General features: G+C 39.7%; 1 long non-coding RNA gene across 2 annotated transcripts in view; it reads left to right on the forward strand.

The window, feature by feature from the left end:
* The window catches only part of LOC137479803 (uncharacterized), a 263,839-nt gene that overhangs the window by 139,106 nt on the left and 104,766 nt on the right, over nt 1-19,967 (forward strand). Inside the window, exon 4 of one of the 2 annotated variants that reach the window (XR_011002532.1) lies at nt 17,408-18,202. The exons of the other annotated variant lie outside the window; for it this stretch is intronic. This is a non-coding gene — a long non-coding RNA (uncharacterized lncRNA). Of the gene's footprint in view, nt 1-17,407; nt 18,203-19,967 lie in introns of those variants that run through there. 2 annotated transcript variants of the gene reach the window in all.

Raw genomic sequence — 19,967 nt, forward strand, 5'->3', positions numbered from 1 at the left:
ATGCACGGTGCTCCCAGGTATCACTGACTAGATTTTCAATAGCCTTCCTCTGTAGGGGGTCCAGTGGGAAGAAGAAGAGTGACTATACAAAAGTCACCCTGCCTTAATACACAGTAAAGTGCAGGAGGGATGCAGACCTCACTCCTGTGAGCCCATGGGTATGCTACTGATGTGACGTCCCTGTTCCTGCCAAGCATTCAGAGCAGGTTTACCCACTGCTGTCAAAAAAATCACACTTTCAGGACTTGTATTTTGCTTCCACTTTAGTTATGCACCATGGAATGAAACAGTAACACTTGGAAGTCTAATATTCCTATTTATACATTTAACCATTAACTAGACACGTACATACATGTGTGTGCACACACACAGAGGCTATATTAAAGATATATTACAAGAAACATTTCCAGCACAGGGATTTAGCTGTGTGAATCCCATTAACAATAATGGGAGTTGTTCCCCTAAATCCCCATGTATCTCGTTAAAATATACCTATTAGTGACAGGCTGAAGCCTACAAAACCCAGCAGTTTCCAAGTTAAAACTGAAACTTCATCATTAACTTACCCTATTGTGCCTAGGTAATGCAACACCCTTTAACTTCTCAAATTCAAAGGTGTCTTTTCTCCATTGAACTTAAAACAAATCTTGTCTTGTTAATACAATAGGTTCTGCTATAGATAGCCCACTCTGTAACTCTTGATCATGTTGGAAATGTTTTCTCTCTCAAGCAATACTATCTATGAAGGGACAGTGTTACCAAAATATCTTTAAAACATTTAGGAGAAGTAGAATATCAAATATGAATGGACTAATGCATTTGCTAATAGCAGATCATAACATTGAAGTATGACAGTGATGAAATGTCAGATACTGAATCATTGTTCTTGGCATTTTTTAAAATAAAGGATTCTCAATGTATAAAACACAAGTCACTCCAGATGAATGAATATCTAAGGAAACCAGATACATGAAGGAAATTTTATTTATAGTAAACTCATTTATCAATGTCATTATGACAGAAAGAAACCTTAAACTGTGTGCTCCAAGCATTTCCCAGTGCAGTTACGTGCATTCTAGAGAAGATGAGGTTGTATCTGTGTGTGATGAAGGTCTGCACTGTCCATGGTGTAGAGACAAGGAAGCTAAGGGTAAATGAGCTGGCTTGACTGTCCACTGTAGAATTGCCTTTCCTGAGAGCTATTCCTGAGTTACTGGTGAGGGTGATTTAAAGTGGAGTAGCATGTGTGGAGGTCTGTACTAATGCTGTGGTGGTGTTTCTGATATGTGGAATGAGCTCACTTGCTGTTGGCTTAGTAACTGCACTGGAGATGTAATAGAAGACCATGCTTTTATACTTTTGATAATGGTATAACTTTTCCAGCTTTGGTAGGAAGCTGAAATAAGCAGAGCCAGAAAAAACAGGATCCGCGGTGATATGTAGTGTGAAATATTTGGAACATACCTGCATTAAATATAATTTTCTCCTGGTTTAGCAGCAAAGATAAAGGTGTTACAGTGAACATGAGTATCAGATCCAGTAAGTCCTGCTCATTTTGAGTTGAGCATGGCACAAAAATAGACATCTATGCCGCCTCACTTCTTGTTGCACTTGTGTTGCTTTCAATTTTCACTGCAGTGAAAATGGTCCTTTACCTCTGGGCTGGAAACAGAGGGTTTCCCATACAAGAACATAGTCCCATGCAAGAAAAAATACTGTAATTACACTGTATGTGTGTGTTTTTTGACCCCTTGCCTCCCCCAGCGTAGATCTCTGTTTTGATATATTGCAAATAATTTTTCTGGCTCTAGGGCCCTCAGTGGTCCTTGTTAACCTGTGACCAGAACTCCAGCTCTCAATAAAATGTTCTCCCTGCTAGAGCAGCACATGAGTCTGTTGGGTCTGGAGGAGCTCCGGTAGGGCTTCTTCCAGTAGCTTAACCATTAACAATAAGCAGTGAAATGAGTCATCCATACTTTATTTTTAATTAGGGCTGCAGCGAGCTCAAGCTTGAGATTGTTCTTGCCTGCAGAGCTCAGGAGCTGAAAGGAGCAGCACGCCCCTGGTCTTGGCTGTGCAGGGACTTCTGTAGAGCAACATCCTCACATTGTTGAGGATAGAAACAGTGGAGCAAACCCAGCACAACATACAGATTAGCAGGAGCAAGTTAGCATAATTCCTGTTGGCTTAGTCTGGCTGGAGATGTTTTACTTGCTCTATTTCTGATTTCCCTCTTGCACACACATACCACCCCCCTTGCATCCAGCACCCTGGCTCCCCCCTCCAAACAGAAGCCTAAATAATGAACACTGGATAAAGGGGGAAATTATTCTTTATATTTGAGAGTTGCTTGTTTTAAATATATTTAATTTATTATAAATTACAAAAGCTTAACAAGCTTGATATGAAGCTTTCAAGCCACAAGCTGGATAGAGAAATATCTCCACTGACTCCTGTAGTTAAATGATTAGTTTACATTTTAACCACCTTTTGTATTTGTTTCATGTGCAGCCCATGAAGCCTAAAGCTTCCTGTATGAAAGGCTGAACAATCCCTGATGGGCCCCAAGACCAATTAAAAAAATCACAAATGCATTTAAAAAGAGGGGTGAATTCAGTGCTCACCTGAACTGCATTGCCAGCCCTTGCCAAAGCAACATGGCCATCAATCTGCTGTGCTCATACAGATGGTGGCTTTAAAAAAGATATTTCTTGGAATGTATTGGAAAGCAGTGTTGAAAACACGGTCTTTGGCATTTTGTTGCATCTTGGTGAACAAAAATCTTCAACAGAGAATTAGTTCAATTTTTTATCTGGGTTGCTGTTATATGTAGAGGGAAATCCAACTTGTTAAGCCTGTGTGCTTTGTGATGTCAGTGCCAAGCAGTTAGGTGCTGGCTCTCAGAGCCCTGGACCCAGCTCTGGTGCCTCTATCAGCTTGGCCACAGCAGCTGTTTGCTCTTCTTCCTCTCTCCACGTTTTATTTTGTCTTTTGTTTTGGAAGTTTGTTGGGGCAGAAGATGTGAGATTTCTGAGATGTTATCCTTAATTTCAGCAAGCAGGACCACAGTGAAGGTCATTCTCTTGTTATGTATATGTACTCTATCATGTCCTACAATTGTTCTTTTCTACAAGTGCATTAGTCAGGTAATGCTTTAAGCTTCTTCTTATGATGGGCATGTTCATTTTTAGCCTGGGTTGCACTGGGATTTCTTTTGCATCCCTAGTTAATAGGTGGGAGGACAGGTTGTGATGGAACAACCAGTGCTGTAATGTTGAAAGGGTAGGAAGCAAGCTGTGCTGGGCCAAGGACCCGGGCTCTGCAGAGCACTTCAAAGCAGCACACAAAATACTAATCAAACAGTCAGGTGCTTCCTTCTGCACAGCCTAAAGGCGAAATCCCTTGTTCTGGGCACAGGCAGAGTCACGCTCCTCATGAGGTTTCTGTGGCTTGGGTTTGGATGGCTCTGGCAGCACTTTTGCTTAGAGGGCAGAGATGGACCTTGGTGAGAGGGGGAGCAGGGAAGAGCCCTGAACCCCAGCTGGTGCCTTGCTCCTTCTGATCACTGCAGCTACTCCAGGTGTCCTGGGAGGGAAGCTGGGCTGGCACACGGGTTGTGTGTGGCCAGTGATGGTCCCATTCAGGCTCGAGCAGTGGTGTGCAGACCCACAGCAGGGAAGGGCACATGGACATAGGCAAGAAGAAGCAGCTCACTCAAATGAGGTGGTATTTGGCACTAAAACTGTTGTCTAGACCCCTCATGGAAATGGTGCCCTGGAGTGCAAGTGGAGCACATCAGCTGGGGACATGCATCTTCTTGCTGGACTGTGCTAGTTTAGGCTGCAGAAAATTTGATATTTCCCTCATGAAGTGTAGCCTTGATAAAAGATCTCAGTTTGTAGCATTTTTCATGCAAAGAGACACACTGTATAATGCATTTACAGAGGTAAGTGCCAATAAGAACAGATCAGGGTGAGAGGACCTCAATTGATACAGAAACTGGAGAAGAACACAAGGATAGTTAAGACAAGGAGTTAGAGATGGAGATATCACACTTAGTGAACAATACCTGGAAATGAGCACCCTTATGTTGAGTAATAGGACTGTGAAGAGGACAGTGCAGTTTGGGGACGGAAGTGCAGAAGAAAAGTGTGGTGGGCTGGTTGCAAGTCCAGCAGAAAGGTAGAGTTTTAAAGCTAAGTGGCACAAAAGCTTTTACACTAAAAGGACTTTGTGCAGGAACCAGACAATATCTGGTTCTGATATGGGATTATATCTTTCCCCACCTCTCTCTTTTGCCCCTCACCTCTCTATGCACCTTATTATGAATATTACAAGTTTGATAGTAAAATCCAAATTACTGAATGGCTAAAAAAATTGTATTTGAGAGTATTTATATAGTGAATTGTCACTACTGTAAATTTTTATGTCTCCATGTAGTTAATTTAACCTTTCTGGGAGACAGTTGGTTGGCAGCATCCAAAAAATCAGTTCATTTTCTTCCTTCGCCACCGGTTTGAATTGCTCTAATTGAAACTAGCATTATTTTGTTTGATCTTGTAATTAAACAATGTAATTTACATTAATCCATTAAATAATTTGGCTAATTACTTTTACACTGATTGTATCTTAGCCTTTTTTCTTTTAAATTAATATTGGAACCAAGCGGTTATCTGCTGAAAACCAATAAGCCACAAGTGAAGAAAAGACCTCTTTTTCTTGTGGGGATTTTATTTTTAGTTTCTTTGATAGTTGCAATATAGACACAGAAGCCCTGATTTAGCCAGATGTTTAAGGATACCATTCCAGTGTTGCTCTGTAAACTTTGGGGCTTTCTTGACTCAGAGTCTAAATGATGAAAAGCCAGACTCTTTTGAAAATAAAACCTTTACATCTCAGGGAGGAAAGAGATGGTCTCATACTAGCCAAAGAAGTTGGTTTTATTCCTGTTTCCATATCCCTGGAACAACCTTGCTTAGTTGCTCATCCTAAGCCCTGTCTGCTCATTGTGCATGGCTGGGAACACTCACCACTTTCCGAGGAATGGCATGAGGCAGTAGCAGCTGTAAACTGTGCTCAGATGCATGGGGCTCAGGTGACTAATGAAGTACAACAAATAATGCAGAGCAAACAGTCAGCTTTGCAATCTCTCTTTAAGTTGAAATCTATTTATATGCATTGAGATAACATTCATTCATAGGAACACATTTGCAGAGATCAGGTTGTGAACTATTTGAGAACCTGAAAAGTTGGTTCTCTTGTGCTTTGAAAAATCTGTTCCCAGTTCACATGCTTGGGTATAATTGGACTTGCTGAGGTTAAGATCACTGTGTAGGAATACCCAGGATGTGCATGCCCTAATGAGAAGTTCACCTGTTGAAGTGAATTCTTTCTTTTGTACTTGTGGTCTCTGATTATTGCCTTGCCATATATAATTCAAACTGAAAACCTGCCTGACCATACAGGAAAGCACATATCAAAATAAGCAATGGTGAGCAATAAAATGGTTGAGAATACATAAACTAATTATTCAGGATAAAATAATTTTCTTCTAGGTATGCCAGTGTTCAGAATTTTTTTAGGAATCTCACCTCTACCACTTGTCAGCAGCAGGCCTGTCAGGTTAAAAAGAGTGAAAAAGTGACAAGCAGAATGCTTGACAAAGGTAGGAGCAAAGAGCAGATGACAGAAGATATGCCCATGAGGATTGATTAGTGATGGTTATTTTCCTATCTCTGTTTTGTTTACTTTTGTTGCCATTTGGAACGACCACAGCCATGAGTTGGTTTGGTACAGTGCAGTTCTCTCCCAGGTATTTGCTTGCTGTGGTACAGCTGGGCTGTGCCATGAGTGACATTTTGCAGCATATTCATTGTTCCTGTGCTGAGTGGAGAAGACACCTTGGTGTTGGTGGAATAGGCAATAGATTTGCATCTGAGGGAGATCCTTCAAAATGATGCTGTTCTCCGGGTGTTCAAACTTTCCCTTCTGAGGACAAACTTGGTTGGTTTTCATCCATCTCACTGATTAGCAGTCCCAGGTCCCTGTGGGACTCTTCGGTGCTTTGCTCTGTTGTTGAGCTTGTAATTTCTAAGGCCCATAAGAGAAGGACTGCATGAGTTAAAATTTACCATGGGTGTTTATTGCTGCTTTATGCACTGCCCTCTAATACCTCTGTGTTGGTGTAATCATAACATAGTTGAATCACACATATTGAAATTTTCCCATCTGTCATTGGTGTTTTTCTCAAGCATTCTTATTCTGTTGATCTGTCCCAGACAGACAGGCTTTCCCTACCCATCCTTCTATCCATTAAAAAAAAATTGTGTAGTTTTAATCTTACTTCTTACAGTATTCCTTGTAAATTTTAGTTGGATTAGACTAATTTCTTATGGCCTCATTTTGTCTTTTTATTTCTGTATTCTAGCACTAATTACTAGTGATGTGATTAATGTTCCACATACCTGGTAACTTTGTTCTTTCTGGTTTTGAGATGGTGTTAATTAATCCAACTTTGAAAAAATACTTGCAGTCCTGATCATGTGTCACATTTCTTATTCTTTCTGGAAACCAGAGGCTATATAAAAGCTGAGTAATTAGAGATATATTTATGCAACTATGCTTGCAGAAAGTTTCAGTCTAGATATCACTGTCAGAAGTACTAACTGCATTTAAGAGGATGACTGTAAGTAAGACTTTTAAACATTTATTTTATAAAGGATAAAAGCAAAGGCTATATTATCATTCTAGTGTCTTTCCACATGACTGTAGTGAGGGGCTGTTCAGTTCAAAGGAACAAACCCCACACCATAAACCACAAAAGACTCTACTCTTGAAAAATGTCAGGTTTGTTCAGACACATTTTTAAAATGTCCAATAAATACAGAATAATATGAAGTTGTTTTGGGATTTATTGTATTGATAGCCTTCTGTGTACACGTATTAAGTTGCATTAAATTGCCATTGTTTTGTTGATTTTAGACAGGGCAAGATCATCACATAATAACAATTTAGAAGAAAATAAAGAAACAAGTACACTGGATGGAATACATGTAGCCACATCCCTTACTATGCTGCTGGAAGGTGATTGGATATGACAAGGACAGAGTTCAGGAACACAGAAAAGAAAGAATAGCTGTTACTTTCAGAACACTCTGGTTTATCTTGCAATGTCTGTTTCCTTTGCAGAATCACTAATGCTCACTATTACTGGACTTGTTAAAGTGACCTTTAAATTGCTTTACAGATATCGACTTGTGGATGCAATCTACCTTTGCACAATAGTCAATTGTCCATCCCAACTTAAACAAAACAAAAAAACAGAATACATTTCAAAGTATTTAAAGCAAATTCCTTCAAGGATTTTTAAGCATGTCCTTAGCTTTGCAATAATGTCACCCTTTAGACAAGGTTAGGAGTGATTTTTGCCTTGGATAATGGCTAAAACCTTGGAAGATGAAAAACTTTCCCCCTCTCCCCTTCTAATTATGGTAGTACATGAGAGCACACAATTTTTATTGAACTTCATGTGTGTATATGTCTCTACACACTTATGTAAATAAATGTTTATCTATAAATACACACCATTTGGAATAGGATCCAACAAGAATTTATACAGTTGAGGGTAAATCTTTTTCTCTGCTCATGATTCTGATGCAGCAGCCATTTCTCCACAGCTGGATGGGTATCTGCCCTCTCTCCTCAGCTGCTGGTATGGTCTCCCCCAAACCCATCCAGTCAGGTTAGAAAAGTGACAGATGGCCTGGCTTTTGTTCCCAGGTCATATGGGGACAACCTTGGAGCACCCAGCCAGCAGTGCAGCCAGCACATCTGTGGGACAGTTTGCACTAACCTGTGTACCAAAATTCATTGCAGGAAAACAAGGTGGACTTCTGGGGGATTATTGTCCCATTCATAATATTTCAGATTTACACACTTTATTTCTAGATTAAAGTCTTAACTAAAACTTCAGTGCTAACTATTCTGTACATTAAGGTGGGCAAAGGCTTTTCCTACATTGGTTTAACACTTCAAAAAATTTTGGCATGGAATATCATTTGAAGAGATGAGGTCTGGGTGTATATGGCCTCATACATTTCTTACCTCCTATGCATTATTACAGTTCTGTATTTTCGGCAGCAAAATCCCAAGTGCTGTGACTGATATTTCAATGATGTTCTGACCCCCAGTGTACAGATATTAACCCAGATGAATGATTCTGATCAATCTTTCCCCAGCCTGAAGTTAGTTTCTTTGTCTGTATCAACAGAGCTGATGTTAGGATCCTGCAGTGGACTCTCAACACCTCTTATGGCATGAGTTGTTAAAGCTGATGCTCCTTGTTATAGAATGACTGTTGCTGTTATTTATTATTTATACAGTGCTACTGTTGTTTGTGAGGCTTCAAAGAAAATACAGATCCTTGACCTTGAGAGGCCTCAATGTTGCTGGTGGGGGAGCATAGGAGAGGTGTCAAACAAGAGCCTGAAGTGAGGGGGGGGTGATGTTTGTGGGAAGGATGAGCGTGAGTGTGGGTAAAGCTCTGAGGAACATTTGGTTGTACAGAGCTCGTTTTGATAGGCCAGATTCTCAACCTCGTTCTTTAAGTTGAGTGCTGGCCTGAGGGTTCAGTGAGGTTTCCTCTGCACAGAGGAAACTTCTCCTGATGGGAAACAGTGTGAGCCCAGCTGATCCCTCCTTTGGAGGGCACACAGGAGTGCTGATGGAGTGTGCTGCCACCAGCCCTGCTGCTGAGATAGTCTCCTGGAAGCCTCAGGGGAGCGCACAAAGGTGATTGAGCTGCTGGCTGGCTCACCCACCCTCTCAAGATGTTTGGGACTACCTCAGCTTTCGTCAGCCTTGTCCTGAAGCAAGTCTAATGGGACAAAAAGCAAACCCCAGAACTTGCCACGTTCCAGAGATAGATAGCGACATTCCAGCATCCCCTGAAGGCAAAGAGTAGAAACTCTTTTAATGAGAGGAAAAAAATATACTGAACCAGACTTATGAACTGTAAAGCACAGAGACTGAAAGCAGGCAGTTTTCTAACTACTTGAAAAATAATTTTTCTCTATGCAGAAACTGAGAGAAAAATAGACTTTTGCTGTGAATATCCAAATATCATAGGTAGAGAATAATTTTCCTCATATTCCATGGCAGAGGCAAAATGCCTGGTGCAGGGAGGATTGAACCCTGTTTATTGTGCTGGATCTTCAGTATTGGACAAAGCGCATGGTTCAGGTATCCAGTCAGGTCCCTGGATGTCAATATAACAGCAGGCATGCCCCTTGATCCACAGAAAATGCAAGATAATTTAACATCCTTTGGTCAAGAGGCTAGAATTAGCTACAGTCTTGTTTATATTTAGTGAATGCAAAATAGTTAATAATTAAAATGTCCTTGTACACTGAAAACGGAAATTTCTCTTAAGGCAAAAGGCTGAATTAAGAGCTGGTATAAGTGTATTGAATTCCACCATTATAGTTGTGTTCACTCAGACCTGCTTTTGACCCTAAATTAATCATAAGGGACTAAATTTAACTGAACATAAATGTACTTGGATATGCATGTATACATAAAAAGGCATAAAAAGGTGCAGTTAGCATGGAAAATAAAATGCAGCTAATTATTGCAGATCTTTTTAAAGTATGTTTGCAAGTGATGTGTTTTCAAAACAAGCTAAACAATAATTCATCAGCTTGTGTACCACATGCTGGCTGATGAATAAAGTCAGGAATCAGGAAGCAAATGTAAATATGGGGGCTAATTCCCAACTGCCAAATTAGAAGTATTTTGTGCCCACTTTGCACAGGTGCAAGTGAAAACATAAGTTAAAAAACAGCTGGGAATCTGGTCTCACAGTCTGTTGTACTGTTCAAATAATTGAATTCAAAGTGTGGTTACTGACTAACTAAAGCCTCTCCAACTGTATTGGTCCTCATTTCCCAACTCCAGGCCTGAGACAAGACCAGGCCATTTGAGAAGATTGTCGTTCAAGCTTATCCTTTCAATCAGAATCCAGAGGGAAAAAAAAAAAAAAAAAGCCAGTTTCTTTCACGGTGGCAGTTAATCTGTCAGGAGCAGATTCAAGTTTTGGCAAAGATCTGTGGTGAGATAAAATGAAAAAGCTGCCAAACAGCATTGTTAGCATGGGGAGGAGGAAGGGAGGGAAGCTGACACGACTTCCCCAAGTTAAATGCCAAGCACACCTACATCGTTTTCAATCAGGCCATGTGAAAACCAGAATATTTATAGCTGGAGTTAGTTTTAGTGCTCCTTTACCCTGGGGGCAGCATCTTCCTGGCAGAAATGGATTCATAATAGCTAATGCTAGTTTTGAGAACATTTTTATAATTTACTTAAGTAAGTATAGCATAACATGCTAATAGCTTTTAAATAAAGCACATCTGAACATTGGTTTGCAGTGCCATGTGATTTACAGCTTAGCACAGTATTTTTATAATTTCAGCTTCATACTTTATTTTGAAATTAATTTCTTCCCTCTCTTGCCATTGTCCTCTGTATTTAAAATCTGGAAATAATTTGGTGCCAATTTTAGGATGGTAACTCAATTAAGACACTATCCCTTTTTAATGGGACTTAAAAATACTTCTTCAACCCAGTTTAGATGGCTGCTGCTGAGTGAAAATGGGTATTTATGGATATCATTGCCTTGGTGGGATGCTAAGTCAGGGTTTACCTGCTAAGTCAAAAACAGCATGGGTTTAAGGGAAGATGTTACTAAATATGACTCTGAGCCTGCATCATATTCAGTACCTGCCTCACCTGACTGTAATTTTTTTTTCATGAGGTCTGGAACATAAACTACTAAAATAATACAAAAATTAAAGACCAGATCAATGTACAATTTCTGTACAGTGTCCTCACCCCACTATTCCACCTTGTAATGCGGGATCCCTGGAGCCACTCTCTCCTTGTCCTTTCCTTGTGTCTGGGGCAGAGCTGCTCCCAGACACCTGGATTAGCTGTGACAGAGTGGAGGCTTTCCTTCCCCAGGTTTCCCCTTAGTAACCTGAACACTGCTCCTGTATTTGAGTCCAGGAAACTTTGTGCTGCCCAGAGCACAATCTGGCTGGTGCTGCAGAGCCTGGTGAGGGGTGCTGAGCCTCCTGCTGTGCGATGCTGCCTCCTCCAGCTTCCATCTGTCTGTGCCAACTGTCAGCTCTGCTCTTTGCTGCCCACCTGGGGCTTTAGGGCACAGTCTGTTCTTTTGGGAGTGGAGCATTGGAAGGGACAATCAGGGTTACCAAGACCACTGTGTTGTAACTGCAAGTGTTTGTGGAGGTTTTCCTGTGTAGATGACACCTGGTAGGACCCTTGGCCAGAGTAATCCAGCTAGATTTATTAGTAAACACTAGATGGCCAATTCTGTGTTGCCATACTCTGACCCCAGAGAGATTCCCTGGATTTCATTTGCAGTTTCAATGTGAACATGTAGAACAGCACAGTGGGTTACAGAGGTGTGCTTAGAACATGTGTTTTAAGTGCCTCTCTTCTCGCAAGTTTGCATTGTTATTCTCCATTATTTTCAAAATATCATAGTTTAGGTAGAGAAGTGTTTCAGAGGTGAAAAGTGCATCCTTAAGGGAGTGTATCACTGGTGTAGTCATGCACTGAGTGCATAGCTGACACAGCACTCTGCTCTCTGGCTGGGTACCTTCTAGTGAGATCTTTTGAAGATGTCAGCTGTTTGCATAAAATGTGAAGGATATCTGAGATAAACAGAATGTTCAGCTTCTGTGTGTTTCTCAGCTCCATTTTCTCTTCATAGTCTTCAATTTTTAGCCAGCATTTTTCTTCCCTAGAACTGGTCAAGTTTGTTTAAGGGAAAATTAGGTTTTACTGTCTGTATTTCTAGTGAGACTCAGACAGCTTGATCAATTTTAATTACAGGAATGAACAAACTTGGTTGTAACCTTTTACTGGGTTTGTACCAGAGAGAAAATCCCACCAAGATTTCCAGAATCTTTTGGCTGTGGTAACTATGCAAAATATAGTCTACAAGGTAAAATAATGAAAAGGTTAGGAAAGACTTTTCCTTGACCATGGGAAAAAAGTTTCTACATCTAAGAACAAATAGTTCATGTCAGTGGAAATATTTGAGAGTTCATGCCCAGAAGAGGTCATTTATAGTAGGGCACAGGTCAAGGATCAGTCCTGAGAGAATTGAGACTGTAGGAACATAAAGTCAACTGATAACATTTGCCAACACCACAATCTTGTGGGGAGCAGGCTATCATGAAGTCAAAAGATGGTAAAATTCAAAATAACTGAAATAGACTAATAAAATGGGTAGATAAGTGACTTATGGAATCTAGTTTAGAGAAATTGAAGGTTCACACAGCTACCTGGTGTCCTGCACACAGGATTTTTCTCCTACCTGTGGCAACTGGATCCTTTGTAAACCTGAAGTGTAAGGAGCAGATGAGGCTACACGAGTTTAATCTCCAGCCACACCAGGAGCAGTGAGTGGGAAATGCTGTCATAAATCCCAAGTGACTGCTCTCATGCAAGCAAAGACTTGTTGGGAAACATCTGGACACTTGGAAGAAGCTATTGAATTAGTTGCTAAGTAGAGACATCACTGTGTCTTGTGGCAAGTGCATTTTCAGTGGATAGAGATGGCTATCCCTTGTGCAGGATGTAAAGCTGTGAAGAAGGATATAGTAAATATTCTTTACTGGATATTTTAGTAAATATCCTTTACCGGATCCTTTTTTTATGGCGAAGAGCACAATAGATCTAGCATTGATAGACTTTGAAATATTTCATAATGTCTGTTTAACAGTAGCTACACATAAATCCATTCACCTTTAATCATTGCTCAGATTTTCTCATTACAAATTGACTGTTGATCTTGTGTTTTTAATTTCAAGGCTGCTATCTACTCTCTCTTTTTTTTTTTTTAACTGCCATACAGTAAGATTGAGAAATTGAGTTGGCTAGGACTGCTGAGTAACCCCATGAACTAATGAAGTAAACATTTGCAACCACTGTGACATGGAAATCATCCAGCTCTCCCTGGTGTACACCTGCAGAAACCTGTGATTCACCTCTGAGTCACTCTGCAAATGTTAGAAGGGCAGAGCTGACAGCCATGTAGAGGGCTCACTCTGCTGCCAGTTCTCTCCTTCTGCCCTGGAATAATGACATTAATGATGCTTCCAAATGGCTCACGGGGTTGCAAAATGAGAGATCTCAAAATCCATGCAGCAGCTTGATTTCCTAATAGGATGCATTAAGTACAACATTGCATGTTTTACAGGCTGAAGTTGATTAGAAAATAAGACTTAAAAGATGTAGCTAAAGTGGTTAGAAAAATGGGTTTTGGAAGCTCAGATCAAAGCTTTACAGGAGAGTGATTAAATAAATAAAAAGTTTAAGTCTAACTGAGCAAATAATTACACGTCCTCTGAAAAGAACTGTTCACAGGGATTGATCAAATGTGAGTCACCCAGGCACAGATGTCTTTCTAAGAATATTCCATTTGTTTTTCTTAATGTACACCCAAGCAAAGAGATACTGGTGCTGATCAGTAAATGCTCTTGTTTGCATAAGGAAAGGCTCTTTAAAAATAATGGAGAATAAAAAAATCACAAATCAAGTAACCACCAAAAATGTGATTCTGTTCCTGTTGTCTAACAGGGATAATTTCCTCTTCAGCAGTGATTTACCCCACTTATATCAAGATGTGGGATTTCTTTTCCTTGGTGTATACTAGAAACCCACAGCATGTGCTCAAAACTTAAAAGAAATGTAATTCTCATTGCAAATTTTGTTCTTACTAGTCAATTTGTCCTTTCCTTTGGAAACATCAGCCTTAGGAGACTGGCAAGAATCTTAGAACCAAAAAGTAAATACTGATAGTTCATGAGGTCCTTATGGTGCATGACTGTCTGCTCAGGTAAGGAATGGGGTTTGAGTACAAAGTCTAACAGACTGGAGGTGAAGATGATATCTCTAGAGGGGAATCACGTTCCCTGGGGACAGATGTTTTGGAAAGCCTTTTCCTTGCTGCCTTTGGCATTGGTTTTTGTAAATCCACCTGCAAACCCCTGTCCTCTGAAGATTGTGTATAGAGGGAGGCTGCATTAATGTTACAGATGACAGCCTGGTAGGGAAATTCTGCCCTTCAAGGTTTTGGTGTGTGTGTGTGTTCTATTTATTGCAACAAAGCCAGAATTTCACCTTTGCTGTTTCTGAAGGACAAAGAGTAATAGCAGGGAGTTTGGCTTCTTCATTTCTCAGACCTCCTTCTTACAAAGGCAGTGCTGATGGAGTGAAGGTGGGTAACAAGTAAGAAACAAGTAAGACCTAACAAAAATGAGGTTATGCAAAAAAAAAAAAAAAAACATAAAAAAAAAAAGATCCTTAGAAATGAGCTCTGTGCACAATCCTGAGAGACACAGCACTGTCCTGTTAAAGGTGCCATGCAGATATTGGGTATCTCACTGACTGGATTATATTCCTTTCTCAAACACATTTTGCTTTACTTTGCTCTTTGAGGACCAAGGTGTTAAACAAGGGAAACACAAAGGAAATGCAGGCTGCTCCTGTGTTCCCCTCTATCACACCGTTCATGTCTCTCAGATTGCAGTAGGCATCTTCTCATTGTTCCCAGCAAACTGACAGTGGTCAGACTGGAGTATCCATTGGATGGTTAGAACTGGTAATAAAATAATGACTATTGAGTTTCACTTTAATGAGTGCTTGGGAGCCATGACTAAATCTGCTTGTTCTTAATAACAGAGGATACCTGACCCTCTGTCTTGAGCTCTTTTATTTCATGTAATACCTAATTTCTGAAGGCAGCTGATATTTTCTCACTGCACCCTCCCTTCTCTCTTCCTCCTTCACCTTCATGTCAGGCATTGATGTATTTGCATTTGGCATTAGCTGAAATCTAATCTGGGGGGGACAGTTCAGAAATTGTCTTGCTGAAGTGCTGTGTAGGTTTTGGTACATCCCTGGCATCTCTAGCATGATTGCCAGCTCTAGGATAACTGGCCATGTGAACTGTGATTTGTGAGCAACTTTTATATATATTTCATAGCTAATGTAGAAATATTCCTGATATAATAAAGGAGTAATTTTGTAATTTGGACTTCAGGAGCCATTTGTGATATCCGGTAGTGTGGAGAGGAGTTAAATAACGACAAAAATGGGAGTGAATTTCCCACTTAGTGGATTTCCAACCTTTGCATTCAGTTTGAATTACTTACCTTTTCATTTGGTCCCTATGCTCATATTTAATGCCTGTCTATTTCCTTCTGTAACTTATATTATCTATTTAAGTTCTGTTACAATCTTGGGCTGGAGAACCAAGGGCTCAGTAGAAAGTATGACTCTGTGTGGCAAAACCAATTTGCTCTGTGATTCAGACTGAGGGGTACATTCTCTTCTGTCAGTGGAGAAACTTTATTCAACAGCAATTTGCTTTTATTGGTGATTAACACTGTCATTTGTGATGTGTCCTTAAAATTGTTATTTTCCCATTCTTACCTCTGAAATTCTCTTTCACTTGGGTGATGTAAACCTTTGATGTGTGCTCATATAGAAAAGGGCTTCGTCTTATGTACAGAGGGGGTGAAGGGTGTGCAGCAGCTCAAGGTAGCTGCCTGGTACTTTGGAAAATCAGACACATTATGTATCAGCAATTTCTCCATGCAGCTGGGAAATAAATTTATAGCTTGGTATTTCTAAAAGAAAAAATTACTAGTTCTGATTGAAGTGCTTAGCAGCATAGATAGTTAAAGTAAACATTTTTTATGGCCACACACTTCCTTAATTTTCTTCTTTTATACTTTGAACTTCAGGAAAATGATATTTCCAAAAATGTGGAAGGATACAATTTTTTCTTTTATCCATTCAAATCAGCACCTAGAAAATGCATGAAAATAATAAACTGACATTCAGGAAATAGAAAAGAACTAAATTCAGGTCATGTAGTAAGTGCTTACATGCCTTGAGACAAGGCAGCTACTGGAAAGATATTAGAGGAAGATTATTGAGCTGTCACTCTACCTGTGGGAAAGAATCTCCCAAAACCCTCTTCTTGGTGTAAACTTGCTTCTGTGAAAGGGTAGGGTAGTTGTGACTGCCTTGAAACTGGTGTAAACCATACATTTGCACAGAACATGCAAATTGAAATGTAAATCTATTTGTTTTCTCTGTCATACCTTCATTGTGTCTGTACCTCATGTCCAGCTTGCTCTAGATTTATACCTATGTTACTGAGTTGAGGCAACAGATAGCATATACAGATTTCAAACTTACTTTATGAAGAATGAAGCAAGACATGCTTTATTGAAGATCAGCTTGGGGTTTTGTTGTTGTAGTTTTATATTTTTGGTTAATATTTAGATGGGATGAATTGAGCATGGCAATTAACTCAGTTTCAAGAGGATGCAACATTAACATGCTGTTGTCAGTATTGATATAACAACTTCTGTTCAGAAGAGGCTTATTTCATTACTACCCAGGACTGCAATTTTTATTTTTCCACTAGATGAGAACTACATTTTTGTGGGGAAGGTGTGTAAGATGCAAAGGAAATGGGGATTTAGCAGCGTCCAAACAGCAGTTCATTAGCTTCTATGTGACAGACAGCCTCAGTGTAGCCCTACTAATCCCTTCTTTGTGACTTCAGTCTAGGGTAAGGCTCAGACCTGGGTAAAAGTCAGTAACGCTGGCAGAGTTCTGTGAAATGTACACAAAGCTGCACTTGCTAAGTATCTCTTCATGGGAATGTTCCACAAAGCTCCAAAAAGCCACATGTGTTCTTAACATCCACTGTAATTAGATTGCAGTTTGATGAAATTCTTTTTTATTTCAGAATTTAGCAATGGCACTTTCTGTTAAAATAGGAATTGGTCTTAAAAAGTAAACCCACATCCATTCAGCATACTATGAGGAAAAGAGCTGCTTGGGGTTTTCTGCAAAACCACTAAAAGTGTGATCCTTGAGAGGAAATTCACCATGTCCTCAGGATGCTTACCTGTAATCAAGAAAGGCACAGCCTTATTGATGGAACTTTGGGCAGCTCTCTTGGTCTCTCTCTATTTTGGTTTTCCTTCTATACACTGGTAATTACATTTCCTTTCTCCATGGGGATGTTGGGACGTGCTCAGTGTCCATAAAAGATAAATATGAAGGTGTGAAGTTCGTAGAATATGATAGGAAAATGCCCTCTTCTGCAATATCTCCCGAGCCCTCTGTTTTACTGATAGCAATCAAACATCCAATTTGGGAATGTCAAGGCAGGTGAAAGTAATGCTGGAACTGAGCATGCTGGTTAGGATCTGGTTTAGAAATTTGCTTCTGTTCCTTTTCTGCATCTTCATGCTCCTCTTGACCAGGAAGTCCTTAAGGTATTCTTCCTTCTCAGCCATTCGTCCCAGGATGTGTGAGCAGGGCCTGGGGTCTTGTAAAGGACTGTCCCAGGACATGACAGCTGTGGTGTTTTCATCCAGCTGCAAGAGCAGCTCTATGATCCAGTCAGCCAGACTCAAGCCTGTAATGTTTGGACTTGGTCCAGTGAGCTGAGGTAAGTTGGTTTCAAGCAGCTTCATGTATTTTCCCAAAGAGTTTTCCCAAGCATATTATCTCCTGGTGCATTGTGTTTAGTGGTTATCCTTAAAGAAATGAGCTGCCAATGTAGTCTGGCCATTCTTTTCTTTACAATAAGACCTGTACCATTAAGTAGTTTCATATGACCTGCAAACGAGACAATAAAGATCTGAACCCAGTAGCAGCCATAACTTCAAACACAACTTTCATGCAGCAGTTCTGGCTTCTCTGGTGTCTGAGCAAAGTGGTTAAGTCTTCCAGTTCCTGACTGGACCTCAGGCTATTTTTGGGTACACAGGTTCACACTGCTAAATCATCACATGGCCAAGCAGGTTATAGTTTATAGAGAGCTTGGTAAAAGCATCAAGACCTGGAGCCAACCTAATTTTCTCCTCAGACCCAGAACTGGCCTGGGGCGAGCCTTGTATGGGGTTTCTCTGGGCAGCACTGGGGTTATTTTCCCAGTAAAAGCTGGACGGTTGAGTTGGGAAATCAGGGAAGTCAGGTCGTGTACAAGTTCAGCACACTTTAGTTTTTGGTATTTTGTGCCTGATCAGTTGACTTCTGCAACACAAATACTAAGGACTGATCTGTGTAAAAAGCAGAAGACACCGTTTTTGCCTGAAATAACCAAGAAGTGAAGCTTCTTGCTAGATATAATTCAGTCTTAGCCTAATTATTCTTGAATACTGCTCATGCAGGAATAAAGAGAAAAAAAGGGTGTGAGCTCTTAAATCTTATTCATTCCATCAATGTGAAAGCTTTTTATTTGGCTTCAAAGTGAGTCTACTACTTCACAACAAAATTTCATTGTGTCCCAGATGAGTTCTGTTTAATGGAATCAAATTTCACCTTTTCTAATTATCTTTTAGAACAGACAATCTTTACAGAATAATTAGTAATAGAAGTACACAATGGATCATTGTCTTTATTACTTGCAAAGAAATTCTAGATGCTGCACTAAATCTTGAGATATGATCTCACAAAATGTAAAATATCTCACTCCCTTCCTACTAAATGATATGAAATTCAACGTAATTTTGCCACAATGGGTGCTAATTTTGCTTCTTTGAGAAGACCAGCTTTAAGTTGCTTTGTCAGAATAACTTTCATGATACCAGTCTAATTAAACAAGCCTAGACATAGATGAACTTTTAGTCTTCAATTAATTTTCAAAATTTCTAAATGAAGGACTTAAGGAGATAAAAACAAGCGTATGTTTCCTTATCTAGGCTCCAGTTTTCCTTCAGGGGTCATTTACATTGTGGCATTGTTTTAAAACTCTGCCTTCCTATTCTGCTAAAATGAAGTTAGTAACCAGCCAAGTCCTGGATTTAAAAAGGCAGCCCCCCCTGCACTGAATGAACACATACAATCATAAAGGAAAACAAACAATCCTGGCACAAGGGAGAGTAATTTGGAATCTATCACCTCTTCCCCTCTGTTTTTGCCAAGTGTTCTGAAAATTATTACATAGTCCTGAATTATACTTCAAAATGTATTTCACCTGATCAAAACCAGGGAGAAATGACTTCATGAAAATAAAATTAATTTTTTATCAAAATGGGCTGTTTCTCTAAGAATCAAGGTTGAAACTAACCTCCCCTTGAATTAAAATTTGCCACAAAACTGGGAGAAAAAAGAAAATGTACAAGAAAAATGGGCTGGGTCCTCCTTGGACTGTTAGTCTTTATAATTTAATTTGTTGGGAATTTAAAATTACATTAATTGTGCTTAAATAACTGACATTATTTGACACTGCAACAACAGAGCAACGGAAATGAGTGACAAACACACAAAAGACTTTTGTTATCTTTGTTTGTCTGCCTGAATAAATCTCAACAAGTAGTTCAAAGATTTAAATTTATAGCATACTTAATCGTCATTAGACGGCCAATCCTATTGACTCTAAACTGCATTTCACTGATATTGAATAGTTTTGGCATCCGCTTCAGTTTGACTCATCGAGAATCTTAATTTTCAAATCACTGAAATTGTGTAAAGAGAGGTCATAACAAAGGACTGTACACAGTGTTATGCTATATATGTGTTTTTAAAATGTTGTTTGTTTTCCTTTCTCTTTCAAAAGCTGTATATTTATAATATTTGAATACCACAGTGCTCTTCAGAAATGCAGCCTGTGACGAGGAAAAGTAATAAAGGCTCACAGTTTGGAAAGTACTTAAGTCTTTCAAGACTTACCTTACTCGCAAGTATTGGCACATTTTTAGTTTATAATACCACTCACCAGAAATAAGCAAGGTTGCAATTCCCCATTTTCCAAAATGCCAGTGCACCCTGACCCAAAGATTCCATGGACTGCAGAGTGAGGAACCTCTTTAAAACAAAGTTGGCTAAACGCAGCCAGTTGTAACTGT

Source organism: Anomalospiza imberbis, chromosome 10, assembly GCF_031753505.1.
Source record: "Anomalospiza imberbis isolate Cuckoo-Finch-1a 21T00152 chromosome 10, ASM3175350v1, whole genome shotgun sequence".
NCBI lineage: Eukaryota > Metazoa > Chordata > Aves > Passeriformes > Viduidae > Anomalospiza > Anomalospiza imberbis.